This window comes from Lineus longissimus, chromosome 14 (assembly GCF_910592395.1).
Source record: "Lineus longissimus chromosome 14, tnLinLong1.2, whole genome shotgun sequence".
NCBI lineage: Eukaryota > Metazoa > Nemertea > Pilidiophora > Heteronemertea > Lineidae > Lineus > Lineus longissimus.
In genome coordinates, this window is record NC_088321.1 from 2,842,923 (window position 1) to 2,857,426 (window position 14,504).

Consider the following 14,504-nt stretch of genomic DNA (forward strand, 5'->3'; position numbering starts at 1 on the left):
TAACTTTATTGATCATCGATTGTCCAACGGGAGCGGCAGCCAATTGGTAAATTTTCAGTTAAAACCTGTTTGATCGATCGCATGCATGATGAATACGCTGGCCGGTGTATATGATGTACGCGGTAGCACGCTCAGAATACGTGGTGTCGCGGGAGAAGTAGTCCAGGCAGAAAGAAGTCCAAGTTGGTCCATAAAGCAGCAGAAGCACTTGTTCTCCTACAATGCCGATCAACCAAGCTACCGAGTGATTCGATGACAAGCAGCAGCTGTCGATCATCCACCACCAAATCGTCTAGGTTCAGACAGAGGAAGTTTTAGAAGCTGAAATGGTGAAAACTAAACAGATTGCTGAGCAACAGATACAGGAGGCTAGGATTCAAGCCGAGATAGCTCGAAAGGAGATCCACATTAGCATGAAGATGCGGTGCCAATTGGTAGACTTGAGAGCAGAGATGTGCGCTGTGCAGTCATACTCTGAAGACGATCCAAAGTAGAAGAACGGTTGAAAGAAGCAGCTCGCCGAACAGGCATCATTGCCTTGTATCAACTAAATTTGGCAAGCCTGGCTTGAATTGCCTAGCCCGGCTTGAATTGCCAAACAGGTAAAATATTCTACTTTGTTTTGCGAGCCAGAGACTTTACAACACATTAGCCAATATTAGAGCTGTGACGTCATATTTGAATAAATATGCGCATAATTAACAATGGCTGATTTCTCGCTCTCGATTCAATTTCTTTTACTAAACTCGTGTTCTTGTCAGAATCGATGGACAGGAATATACACGTGTGTGTTATTTAAAGTAAGTGTAATAATTGCATTGGGTACATTGCTAAGGTCATTCGCTATAACTCCAGTAGTGTTGTTGACCGCTTTGCCATTGAATGGTAATGAGCTCTTCAACGACTATACATATTAATGAGTTCGGCTCTCCGTCGCAGTTTGGAAAGCCAGGCTTGTCAATAGTCACTTCCTTGAAAGAATGGGCAGATGAAGATGTTGGGGTGTAAAATCATATTCAATTCAATCCAATTGTCGCCGAAAACGGATATGTTCAACCAGATAAGGACGAGAAACCAAACCCGTTGTATTCCTGCACTGGTGAACTTACTCAGGATATGAGCGGTAAGCTTACGAAAGAAAGTCCAGAAGTCGTGCAGAGATCAACCAAATCAGCTGACATTGGTGTGAAACAAGGGCTGCCACGTCTGTTGGTGAAGTTCAACCGGACTGGTCCATGCATACCCAAGGGATGATGCGAGATTACATCTTACTGCAAGGCACTGATGAAAGGGTTGCTTTTCAATCAAATCCACGCTGAATAACGTTGCAAAACCAGTTTCAGTCACAATTTCATACATTGGAAGCTCAAGCATGTCAAGCTACAGGGGGTGAACCGTGGTGTCCATACACAAGACCTACTTATCCACCATCGCCATGATATTCAGGGTCATGGTCATTCTAGACCAAGAGATGTATTATCCAATGTCAGAGTGCTCCAGCTGTCATTCATTACTCGAGCCAAGGTCATCAGAATTTAGGCCAAGGACATTTGGGAGAGAGAGACGGTTCAATTCGAATGATTCAGAGCCTTCCAGCCACTCCTCAGTATTAAAGCGAGGGGCATCATAATCCTGGTCAAGGTCATCACATCTTAAGCCATTCGTTGTCCACCTGAAGGCTCTTCAGCGCGCCTTGAGCTGCCAAAGTCAGAGATAAAGTGTTTCGATGGAGACCCCTTGATTATGCCAGGTTTATGATGGCGTTTAAGCAGAATGTTGAGACAAGAACATGTGACCCAGGGAAACTGTTCCAGCTTCTACGAAAAAACATTCCCATGGAAGGGCCAGCGATGCCATTGCGGACATACTTTTTTCAGACCAGAGGCTAAGCACGACATTTGGTTAAACTTCGGGCAACCGCATCTGATGACAATGGAATTTTTTAAAAAGCTGAATTCACAGGGCGACATTAACTATGGTGACAGGCATGGAATAAGAAGGTACGCCGAGCTGTCTCTCCGTAGCGTTAACAAATAGAAGGGAAAGGATCATCAGACTACCTTTTGGACGCCGTTGCCAAGTTGCCGATGCAGGATCGTCGTGCTTGGCTGAGAGAGACCGCTTCAATCCGTGAAGAGTCGAAGAAAGTCAGTTTCGCCGATGCCTTTGATTTTGTCAAAGACTCTTGTGAGAAGTGAATGATACTGAATTTGTAGCGTGAATCATGATGAACGTAGGACCATTCACAAGGAGCGAGACAAACCACCAGCTGTGAAGGCGTACTTCATATCGAAGACAAAGACTGCTGATGCGACTAATTAAGGTGCATTCAATGCGCGTGCAGTGACGGTCCGGAGCACTGTATTTGATAGTGTTCTACCATCCGGAAACTTCCATGGAAACAGAGGCAGGAAAAGTCAAAGGAGAAGGGCTGTGTTGCACCGGTCTAAATGCTGATGAAAAACTTAGCCAAGAAAGGCCCTTCACCGAGGGAATGTACGATGACAGGATGCAGGTCAACATCGAAACACCATACCCTTCTAAATTTTGATTATGACCAGCTCCATGACAATCAACAGCAATTCCTGCTCAGAGAAGCAGATAACAGGGTGTACTTCCTAGCCTTTCCCGTCATTATCAGGTCTCTAATCACTGGAAAAAAACCTGGGCAGGGATAGACTCGTTTTGCAAGAACTGTCAATCAAGCAGGATAATAAGCGAGTTGAGTTGAAGACATTGAACGCAGTTAGTGCAGGCGAAATCACTACGATCAGCCTCAGCATTTCAGGATTAGATGGCAACAGCTGGTTTGAGATTCCAGAACTTTTCTCATGGGAGAAATTGCCCATTGGGAATAAACATTTGCCAACCAAGTAAACCTGGTCAAATTACGAGCATCTCAGATATCTACCGGTCGCAGACACTCCAATTGAAAGGCTGAAGGTGTTGATTGAAGGCAGCATCCCATCTGCCTACAAGCAACTTGAATGGAGAGAAGGACCGTGACCGGACCAGGCCATCGCTGTAAGTTACCCATGGGACTGGACACTGCTTTGAGGTCCCACTTTAGCTGCAAGAGTGTAATCATGTCTCTGTAAAAGAACAGGAGATGAGCGAGATGCTCATGAGCTAGATTAGCTGAACTTGATGATCGAGTTGGAACCAAGTATCATTTCGACAAGCCAACCTCAGCAAAAGATGTGATGCGAATCAGATTCTAAATGACATCCCCAGCAAAAGAGAGCTGGCACTAAAAAGACTTCAAGGAATCAGGACAAAGCTGAAGAAAAGAAGATTGGTGAAAGAAAAAACTGACAGAATACGATGGCAATTGTGACTCTTCAGAAAATACAGAGAGAACGGCTATGTTGCTGTGATAGCGACCAATGAGCCTGTACATTACGTGCCCTTTCACTATGTGTATCACCCAGCAAAACCTGGAAAATGAGGATCGTGTGGGACGCTGCCGCACGTCATGAGGATATACCTGCTTAAATGACCATGTTTATGCAGGAGCAGAAAGCATGAATTCGCTGCTTGGTGACTTGATAAGGTTCATGGAGTTAAAAGTTAAAAAGTTAAAGTTTAGGGTTTATAGTCTGATATCAACTACGATATAGGTTATCATCCGACTTTCAGTTTAACCCCGGTCTGTCCTGAAACCTTTCAGTAGACCACAGATGAGCTGCTCAACCAGCGCTATAATCTGTGCATTTCTGACCGGTACCCATTTATACACCTGGGTGCAGAGAGGCAAGTAAGACAAAGAGACCAGCCTACAGTCTCACACCGACAGTGGGGATCGAACCCGGGACCTCTTGACCGCTGGTCGACAGTCCAAGCCACTACACCACAGCGGAGTTGAGGAGAAGTAGCTTTCCAAGTTGACATCGATGCGATGTATAATCAGATTTACATCAGGAGGCAACATCGGAATCTGATGACGAGGTTTCTGTAGTTCAAAGATGATGAATTGGATGCAGTGCCTGAAGAGTACATGAGTGACTTGACCGCATATAGTGACTTTATTCTTTTTCAAGAACACTGGCAATATGTTGAGCAGCTCAATAAACTGAGCGCTGACTTAGGACATAACATGAACATTCATGGTGTTTCTGGTATGGATAAGGAATCTTTGTTGGTTTGCAGACCACATGGGGGTGTCGCAATCGCCTGGAACGCGAGTTCAGGCGCTGTTGTAAAACCTGTGCAGTGGGAATCCAAACGAGTGTGTGCTGCTCAGGTCAAAAACTTGAGTCTTCATCCTGATCAGAGTGAAATTCTTTTGGTAAATGTTTATATGCCGACCAACAGTGGTCAGCAGAATATTGGAGATTTTAACGGGGTGTTGCAAGAAATCACAGCCATTCTTGAAAGTAATCAAGCTACTAATATAATTATTGGAGGGGACTGGAATACTGACTTTAGCAGAGCAGACTCGGCTCATACTCGGGCCTTACTTGATTTCATTGAAAGGGAGAGCCTGGTCTGTGGACAGGTACCCAATACCTGTAATGCTGAATACACTTTTGAGAGTAAAATAACCGGTGAAAGACCACTAACTGATCATTTAAATGTTTCGGAAAGTGTGTTTAACTAGAACTGAGATTTCACCGGCACTCCAGAGCTGTGTATCACTTGGCCGTGAGACGGATCAAAAGGGAACAAGATAGAGTTGCTGCTGAAAAATTGGCTAATTCTCTAAGGGGTAAAAACAATAAAGAATTTTGGAAACGTCAAAAAGATCAAAGGTTCGGGTGGTGTAATTAATGCTGAGTTCAGTGGATCGAGGGTAAGGAGGATATTTATGAAGTGAAATTTTGTATAATTCCGTGCCTTATTATAATGTTGATATGAATAATTTAAAGGAGTCGATGAGTGAAAACATCCTGTTAAAGTGTTGTGAGGGTCGGTGTAATAAAAACCACCGGGTTAGCGTTGAGGATGTGAGCCTGGGTATCTGGAAGCTTCTAAGAGGGGGAAGAAGGATAGTTCCCCTCACATTCAGTCAGATCATTTTATTCATGGAGGTCATAAATCAAATTATGTTATCCTTGCTTCTAAGCTCAATGGTCTCGCATGGATATTGTCCAACTAGTTTTTCTAAGACGAGGGTGATACCTATACCGAAGAATAATCGTAAATCCTTGAGTTCATCTGACAATTATAGAGGTATATCACTTAGCAGCATCATTGGTAAAATTTTAGACAATGTTTTTTTGAAGAAATATGATGCTGTGTTAAGGGCAGAGACATGTATTCATCCACGACCGGAAGTGTGGCAGTCACATAGAGCTTATCAAAATGTCAAGTTGTGGTAAATACATGGCTGGGATGGACCAAAGTGGAATTAATTCTCAATCTGTGGTTGATTCTTAATCTACAGAGTCAGGCCATCACAGAAATATGCTTTTTGATGATATATTTAAGAAAATGTGGTCTCACTGGTCAGTTTAGAACTTGTATTTTGACAGGGCCATATCAATGCGTCAGTGACGTTTTGATGGATATGGTGTACGGAAATCATTTTTTCTCTGGCAATCTGTATTGGAATATTTTTAAACTTTATTATGCTATTGGCAAAGGGTTGTTCTTGACACATATAAAATTTTGTGCAGATTGATTGGTCCAAGGAGTACTTTTTTTACCAAAACTTATGAACAACAATGTAGACTTAATGTACACAGGTTTTAATAGAGGGCTCCGGCCTAGTAGTCAAAATGGTTGACCAGGTATGAAAAATTTGACACTTGCCATGCTTGCACGCACATTTTATTTCTCTATTCTGCACGTCCTTTTCATTCCTTTTTAGCTCACCTCTTAGCAGAGGTGAGCTTATCCCATACCGTGGCGTCCGTCGTCCGTCGTCGTCGTCCGTCGTCCGTTAGCAGGGCACGTTTCGTAACTGTTAGAGCTATTGAGTTGAAACTTGGTACACATGTACCCTTATGTAATGACACCTTGGAGACCAAGTTTCGGTCCGATTCGTTTCATGGTTTTGCCACCAATTTGATATCATGGGTACATCTAACCACCATACAGTATATGTCACACAGGTTTTTAATTCGCCGTCAGGCCGTAACTATGGCACGTTTCTTAACTGCAATGACTATTGATCACAAATTAAGTACACATGTACCCCTTGGTCAGGTGATCTCAGGTATCGAAGTTTGGTGCGATCTGATTTGCCGTTTGGCCTCCAGGGAGGGGGCCAAATCCTAAATTCTTCAAAATGCCATTATTCCTAGTAATGACTTGCCCGATTGGCACCAATTTTATATCATAGGTACATCAAATTCTAACAACCATTCAATGTGTCACCAGGGTCTTCTTTGATTTGACCTACTTTTCAAGGTCACAGAGGTCGAATGTACTGTAAATTGGCCATTTTAGGGAAATTGTAATTGCTTGGACCTACATCAAACCTAACACTACATGACACAATACCATGCTCTTTATCCATCTTTCCTCCACATGAGGTGAGCACAATGGCCCTGGCCATTTCATTCTTGTAGTTGAACCAATATTTATGGCATTATTGTACATATTAACCCTTTCAGCCGCAATCATGGATTCAGACCTTAAAACTGAAAATAAACCAGAACAGCGAACCTGGTCTGAAGTCGAATAGTGTATAACAGTCTGTGTATGGACTGGGTATAGTCGTAGTTATGGGGAGACACGGAACGGGTGCAGCAAAAAGCACACGGCCCATACATGCCATAGGCTTGCTTATATTGCTTACTATGGTGGCCCCTTGCCTTTTGGACTTGATGTCTCTCACAAAAGCCACAATGAATGCGCTGTGTGTCAATGTTGACCACTTGAGTTTAGAAGCGAGGGGTATTAACAACCAGAGGAAGACTTGCCTGGCTGAAAAGAAATGCTTTGGGCACTTAGATAAAAAAGACTGCTTGTTTTGAGGTAAATGCAAGGTCAAACTACATGTAGTATAATAGTGAGTATAAAGTGAAGCTAGTGATATATTAAATTGTTTCTGAGCTGGATGAAATTGCTGTGTGTTGTCGAAACTGGTGGTTGTAATCTCTTGCTAGTCTCTTAGCTCTCTCCTTTAATCCACCCTCCTCCTCCAGTTCTAGCCTGTCCTTATGGTAATCCATGTCTTTAACTGCCCCCCTTCTCTTGGCTTGATAGAAAGCACGCATTCGGATTGTCCTCACAACTCGTCATCTAATCCTAGTTTTTAGCTCGCTTTCCAATTTCTTATAGTACCATTTCCTATTGTCCATTTCTTTCAGACAATTCATTGCTGCTGCTGAAATTCGGGCACCAAGTCTCTTGAGCTTCAGTGGAATGGACTTTCCCCGTTTATTGTTCATGGTGTGGATTGCTGCATGAACACGACTGCGATAGTTTTTAAGGTGAGTCGCGTTTTTTGGGGCAATCAAATTCAATTGCCGATTGGCACTCTCACAGGCCTGTGTGTTTGTCGCATGTCATATATTTTGGCTCACCTGTGAGCCTTTAGCATCACGCAAAGTCCGTCGGTCGTTGTCGTCGTCGTCGTTAGACATGGGTTGCACGTTTTGTAACTGCTCAAGCTTTTGAACTCTAACTCCGTACACATGTACCCCTAGGTGACCGCTACTCAGAGACCGAATCGGGGCCTCATATGATACAAGGTTTTGCCACCAGGGGGCCAGAGGTCAAAAATGGAAAAATTGTGTTTTCTCCCGTATCACCGGTCTGAAAAATTTGAAAAAAATATGGTAGGTACTTCTACCAATGGGACATCGAATATCCTCCGGGTTTTTGATTTTACGTACTTTTGAAGCTCACAGAGGTCAAAGTTTGTCGGCAGTAACACCGTTAGTCGGTGGTGGCACGTTTCGTAACCACTTCAGCCAGAGATCTCAAACTTGGTACAAATGTACCCCTGGGTGACCCCTACTCAGAGACCGAATCTTGGCGTAATACAATTCACAGTTTGGCCAATAGGAGGCCAACACCACCTGCCTCCGATTATACCAGCCGACTGAAACATATGTTATTCTTGGCGACTTCAACATGAATTCAATAGCGGGAGGTGAACATTTCAATGCCAAACTTGAAAAATTCTTTCTCCAGGAATATAACATGAAGCAAACAGTCACTGAAGAAACAACTGATTACCACACCAAATTAGACCTTGTATTTACAAATGAACATCATGTGGATCATACAGGGGTCATTGACAATTGCTGGTCTGACCATAAAATGATATATACAGCTTTACCAATGTCAGAATCACTGACCCCATAGCCTTCCCTTTGACACAGGTGAGCTCATGGTCCCTGGACCATTTCATTTAGACATGTTTTGATCAACTTCATCTCCAGTATGCTTCTCACTAGAAGCTTGTCAGCATCACTCATGTTGAGGTCCTTGGCTGACAACTCCAAGTTGCCTAGTTTGCATGCAACATCCAACAAGAACCTTGGCCATCGCATACGGTTGTTTAGATTGAACACTGGCTGCAGTCACCGTCGGAACAAGCGATCAGATTGTCCACTATTGTGGCTAAGTTTTCACCAATTTGGTCAGTATCCCCATGATACTTTTTAAACAGGGTATCGAAAATTGTGGATGCACGGATTGCAATGTCACTGGAGAGACATTTCTTCGCCTCTGCTGCATCAGGTGCCTTCATACCAGCAAACATTTCCTTTGAAAATTGGGCTCTCATGCCTTTTCGAAATTGGGCTTGACCCAAATGATATGTATCCGACATCCTTTCTACTTTTAAGGCCTTCCCAAGAAAGGTGCTGAAAGCATCCTCCATGCCGGCACTACATCTACCGTCACCGTCGGTTGTACAGCAATGAACAAGTAAGTGATTAGCTGCCAACTCTAAGCCAACCATATTACCAATGTCATATTCCCTGAGAACTTGATAATCTGGAAGATTCGCCTTGCATCCATCATGTGCTTCATCTGTGCCACACTTTGGTTGGAACCCTCTTCCTAAAAGCCATGCACCCTTATAACACAGTTTGTCTAGTATTCCTACTGCAACGATTTTGTGGGACGGTGTCTCATTTTCACGAACTAATACCACCGCTTGAGTTGCGGTTTGACCGGGCCTACTTCGTCTGGCAATAGTAACACTATTGGAGACTGTATCCATTTGAACACTGACTCCTGATTGATCACATCTCATTCTTTTCACCTCTTTTAGATAATCCTGTTGTCTCTTCAAGTCCTCCTTATTCAGTTCAACAGTTTCCATCCCAACCCTGTTGACGGTGTTTTGTAAACTTGACTTCGACATTGGTGGAACATTTGCTATTGACAGTAATGTCCTAGTCTTTGATTGGCTACCAATTTCCTGAGAAGCCAGTGCCAATGCAACATTTATTTCACCCTGCTTTGCACCACGACCTTGCTTCTCTATTTCATTATAGAGTTTAGAATAATGCTTCCCACAAGCAAACTTACAATTTGCACGCCTCAGTGCCCAGCGGCACTAGCACCCTTCTTGATGTCATGTTCTATCTCAAACTTTGGAATGTCACAGTGACCAATAAAGTTAAAATAGAGCTCTGCACACCCATTCAGCATTTCAAGAATTTTAAAGTTGCTGGCAACAATGTTAATATCCTCAGTTAGTTTAACATCCGTATTGTCCTTTGCAGCATCCTGTCCCCTCCGGCGAAGTATCTTCAGTGGGCTGACCGTGTTCTCGACCGTCGGTGCATAGATTATCCCATCCGATCGCTCACGCACAACATTGTTGTAATCCTCATGACTGAAACGAGACCAGCTACCATCGGTTTTCTCTGGAGGCATTGTCCTGCTGTAGGGCGAGTGGTAAGAGTGACCAACTTGAAATCCACGGCTTGGCTTTTTGCTGAGCTTAGGCATCTTGAGTTGAAGTTTACTCTGTGGAGTCCACATGTAAAGTGACCCCCCCCCCCCGAGCATACCTAGTTGAAGCTTGAGGATATTGGGATGGTTCATCATTGTGCTTCTTTGTACTGATGAGTTGCTAAGATAAACAAATATTTTAGCCATAACAAAAGTCATATCCTAATGAAAAACAAACATGTGGTACACATGTGTCCTTTGGTCTTTCAAGTTGAGAATGTGAGTAAATGAGGTTTCTCAGGGTCAAAGGGGTTCACTTTGAATTGGCCACACATGCTCTTTGCTGGCCATATGAAGTTCAAACTTGATAGGTAGGCAAGTGTGAATCTGAAGTAATCTGGAATTATGACTTTTTGAAAATTCAGACTCGGTGTTCTTGAGACAATTTCTATAATCCGTTGTCATGGTAACTGCCCAAACTTAGAAACCTGGCCCTGGGACATCCAACAATGACCATATGAACTCAAAAACTCTTTCTTTCTAATAATAAATAATTATGAGACTTATATAGCACTAAATCCAACTGGTTTCAGTCACTCAAAGCGCTTCACATTACCCCTAGCTATTGGCCTGTACATTCTTAGTTCAAGCTCTACTCTCTGGGAGTATTACAGGTCCGAGCTGCAGCTATACAGCGCTCAGGACTAACATTCATAGTGTGCTAACTCTGCCAGCTAGATACCCATTTACTCCTAGGTCGAGAGAAGCAAGTAGGGTTAAGTGCCTTGCTCAAAGACACAAAGACGAAACAGCAGTGACCCTTCTGAGAATCGACCAACGACCTCCTGATTTTGAGCCCGGTGCCCTAACCACTACGCCACTGATCTTCCCTATAATGATGTATATATCCTTTATTTCAAACTAACAGTGCTTGGTAGGATTTAATAATTTTTAACAGAAATATTACATGTTCGATATTTAAGAATTTGCCACGCCCACATCACTTCAACATAGAATTTGAGGCCGGACATAGCAAGAAGATGAACTCGAATAAAAAATTTTATAATTCAATATAATTCAAAAATTCCTTTTGCACAGTAATGTGGGCATCTTGGGGAATCGGAAAACAGCAGAACATTTGACCTGGGGCCAACATTGCTTCTCTAGTACTATTGGAAACATGGCGGCATTCTTGCGGGATACTTAAATGTAGACAGATGTTGTCTTATTTTCTCGACCCTTCACATTGTTTACACTTCTTTTGCATGTTTTTGAATCAGTTTTAAATGAGTTATCATACATTTTAACCCTTAGCAGAGTTGCATTACTCATTCCATGCTATTGAACAGAAATCCAAAAATCGAGACTGATATGTACTGTGTTGTAGGCCTATCCATAGTGTTGTATGTGATATACTTCATGCCTATGAACTCAGTTGATGTTGGGCCTTACATGCAGTCAGAATTAGTCATTTTATTTCAGACTCTTCTACTGGTTGCAGTATCCTGCAAGACCTGGGTCCTGTCAGTTCTCTTCGCAATCTCTGATTGAGGTACTGATGCATCAGATCACTCTTCAAGGACAAGGCTGTACCGGCACGATATCTCCTCATTGAGAATGTGACCAATTTAACATCTACTATCTGTTGAGGTGGATTCATAACAAAGCATTTTAGCATTTTTTCTCTCTTTTTAATGAATCGACATATTTGTCAGATTTCAACGCATTTACAGAGTATAAGCGCAGACCCTTGCGGCATTGGGCACCAGAGCCAATGATGACATGTGCCAATATATTGTTATTTCTGATTACATGTATAGTCTTTGTATAAAACAAACTGCTCCATAGTATCAAGTCATATTTGACAAAATTATTAGCTCTTGAGTTTGGTTTAGCTTCAGAATTAAAAGGTTGGCGTGGCACATTCAGATATAGCTTTGAGTAGATGAACTCCTCAAATTTCTTTAAAAGTCAATATTATTTAAAACTTTCTTTTGCAGACTGTTGTGAACATCTGGGGGAATCTAGGCAGAAATTCTGACCTGGGGTCAAAACTGGCAGTACTAGGGCAGAGACATGTATTCATCCACAGGCGGAAGTGTGGCACTGGCACATAGTCCGTACTGAACTGTGAAGCTGTGGTAAATACATGACTGTGATGGGTGAAAGTGGATTTATTCTTCAATCTTTGGTGGATTCTTAATCTACAGAGCCAGGCCATACGTAACAGGGATATACTTTTTGATAATTAATTTAGGGAAATATTGTGTCAGTGGCCAGTTTAGAACTTGTATTCTAATAGGCCCAGTCCGCAGGTGACGATTTGATGGCAATCCTGTACACAAATCAATTTTTCTCAGGCAATCGGTATTGGAATGTTTTGAATTTTTACACATATTTTGATAAAAGCCTCTTCATAACACATGTAAAATTTGGTGAGAATTAAAGCACCCTTGGTGTACTTCTTTCACCAACCTATGTTCATTAAAATGTACACAGAATGTACACGCTGGCTAATAGAGGTCTCTGGACTGCAAATTTTTTTTTTGCGTCTCAGTAGTTAAATTGATTCATAGATACAGTAGTTGTCAGGTTCATAATAATGTTCAGTTATGGATAATTTGATTCTTTTCTGGTATTTTGATTGTGTACAACTCAAAATTTAGCAAGGGGGGATTTGCTGTGTATTCCACTCTTTGTAATTCGCGCCTTACGTTGGTGGCGCCGTCTGTGTTAAGTTGAATAAACCTCTAGGACCCACATATATAGTAAACCGAGTCTCTGTTGAACTTTGATCTAAAGGCCTCCATACACTGCATGACAGAAGTCATTTTGTGGCTTGTTACCAAAAAAAATTTTGCAATGTAGATTTTGTGATCTTTGGGGGGTGCAAGAATGTCTTTTCAACGTCAAGTCCCCTCTGTACCACGATAGGAACGAAAAGAGGAAAAAGATAGCCAAAATCGCTACTGAATTGGACGTCACCGGTAAGGTTCACATTGGTAATGTTGGTAAATATGCCCCGACCAATTTCAATACACGTTTACCCAAGAAATAAATGAACAAAATTTTACTATCCAGTTTAATATTATTTGCTTGGAAGACAATACAAGAAAATTGGATGTAAACCCTGTGATTTTAACGTAATTCATCCACTACTTAAGAATCCATGTTGGTCGTTTAAATTAGAATGAGGACAGAGCAAATCGCACGTGGACCCACTTCCCTTTGCGTGGTACACAGGCTACAGGCAAAGATTCTGTGGCAAAATGTAAATGTCATTCATGTTGATTATACTTGAGTGCTTGTACTGTTTTAATACCCGCCGTTGTTTATGTTAACAGCAGATGACGCAATCAAGATAATCGCATTCGTCTGGTTCGTCTTCGCCGAATGATGATAATGAGAGACAGACATACCGATGCGACCAGTTCGGTGTCTGCCATGGTTATGAAGTGTGACGTCGGTGTAGAAGAGTTTTGGTCATTGTTGACGTGGAATGTCATGAATGTGTAGTGACCAGTCAACAACTGTGGAAAGTCACAAAAATATTTGTGGCAAATGGTTATTTCTGTGGCCTGTCGGGATCATTTTGTAGCAAATATGTGCTACATTATTGACTATTGTCGAGTGTCACCTGGAAACATATGTCGCAGGTGCGTTTTGGACTTCCACATGTCTATCAGTGTGTGGAGAAATTTCGACTCCTGTGGAATGTCACCAGAATGTCTTTTGTCGAAGGTGACTTTTGTAGCAGCTGATTTCTACTTTTGTCATGTAGTGTATGAAGGCCTTTAGACCGTATTTGCGTCGTTAAGCGATTCTGAGACTATAAACGTGTCTCTATTGAACATTGAACTTCAAGCAATCAGTAATTTTGGTCATGTCGCGTTTTGTGCTCTGTGATGTGTCGTTATTTGTCACATCTTAAAACCAATTTCGCAAAAGTCTCTATTGAACATTGAACTTCAAGCAATCAGTAATTGTGGTCATGTCTACCGAATCAGGATCTTTCGATTTACCACTAAATGATATTGTGATGTGACGATCATCTTTATTGTACCTAAATCATTGCTCTCCGTTTTGTGTTGAGATACCATGTTTGCAGTTCCATATAGTGTTCAACTCATTGCCCTTTCAAAAATTTTGCTGCAACTGGACTCAAAGTACTTAACTGTGGACTTCACTGACACATACGATCATCGATTGTCCAAAGGAAACAGCAGCCACTTAGTTGTATATGAGATGCTTCTTGACCGCCGACTTGGCTGATAGTTATTACGACATCATTGGAGACAAAATCTTATTCCTGAGCATAATCGGCGTTCATCATAGAGACAAGGGAGCCGCTATCAAATAATTTAGTAACAATTTTGGAAGTTTCCATTACGTACACGGCATAGGTTTGAATTGAATAGCCGTCAAAAAGAGCCCCCTGCAAGAGATGATGATGGCTATAAGCACAAGACCAAAAGAACAATCAGCTGAGTTCTGTCGAGAATTCGAAATATCATGACATATTTGAGATGACGTAACTTTACCACTAGCCGTGATTGTCACGTTCACTGAGTATTTTGCATGAATAGGCTCTACTCGACGAATGTCTGCTCCCGCCACACAATGAATCATGATCTCACTTTTCATCCAGCCACAGTATAGGAGTGTTATAGGTTTACTTGCAATCATTGATGCACATT

General features: G+C 42.1%; 1 protein-coding gene across 5 annotated transcripts in view; it reads left to right on the top strand.

Moving 5' to 3' along the window:
* The window catches only part of LOC135498884 (uncharacterized), a 500,658-nt gene extending 488,108 nt beyond the window's left edge, over window positions 1-12,550 (top strand). For 3 of the 5 annotated variants that reach the window (XR_010449172.1, XM_064789393.1, XM_064789396.1), the window contains 4 exons: window positions 7,260-7,382; window positions 8,748-8,829; window positions 9,636-9,810; window positions 11,290-11,639. The gene's annotated coding sequence lies outside the window, so the exon portion shown is untranslated. Of the gene's footprint in view, window positions 1-7,259; window positions 7,383-8,747; window positions 8,830-9,178; window positions 9,191-9,635; window positions 9,811-11,289; window positions 11,640-11,807 lie in introns of those variants that run through there. The other 2 variants (XM_064789395.1, XM_064789398.1) reach the window with 2 other exon arrangements.
* The last annotated feature ends 1,954 nt before the right edge of the window (window positions 12,551-14,504 follow it).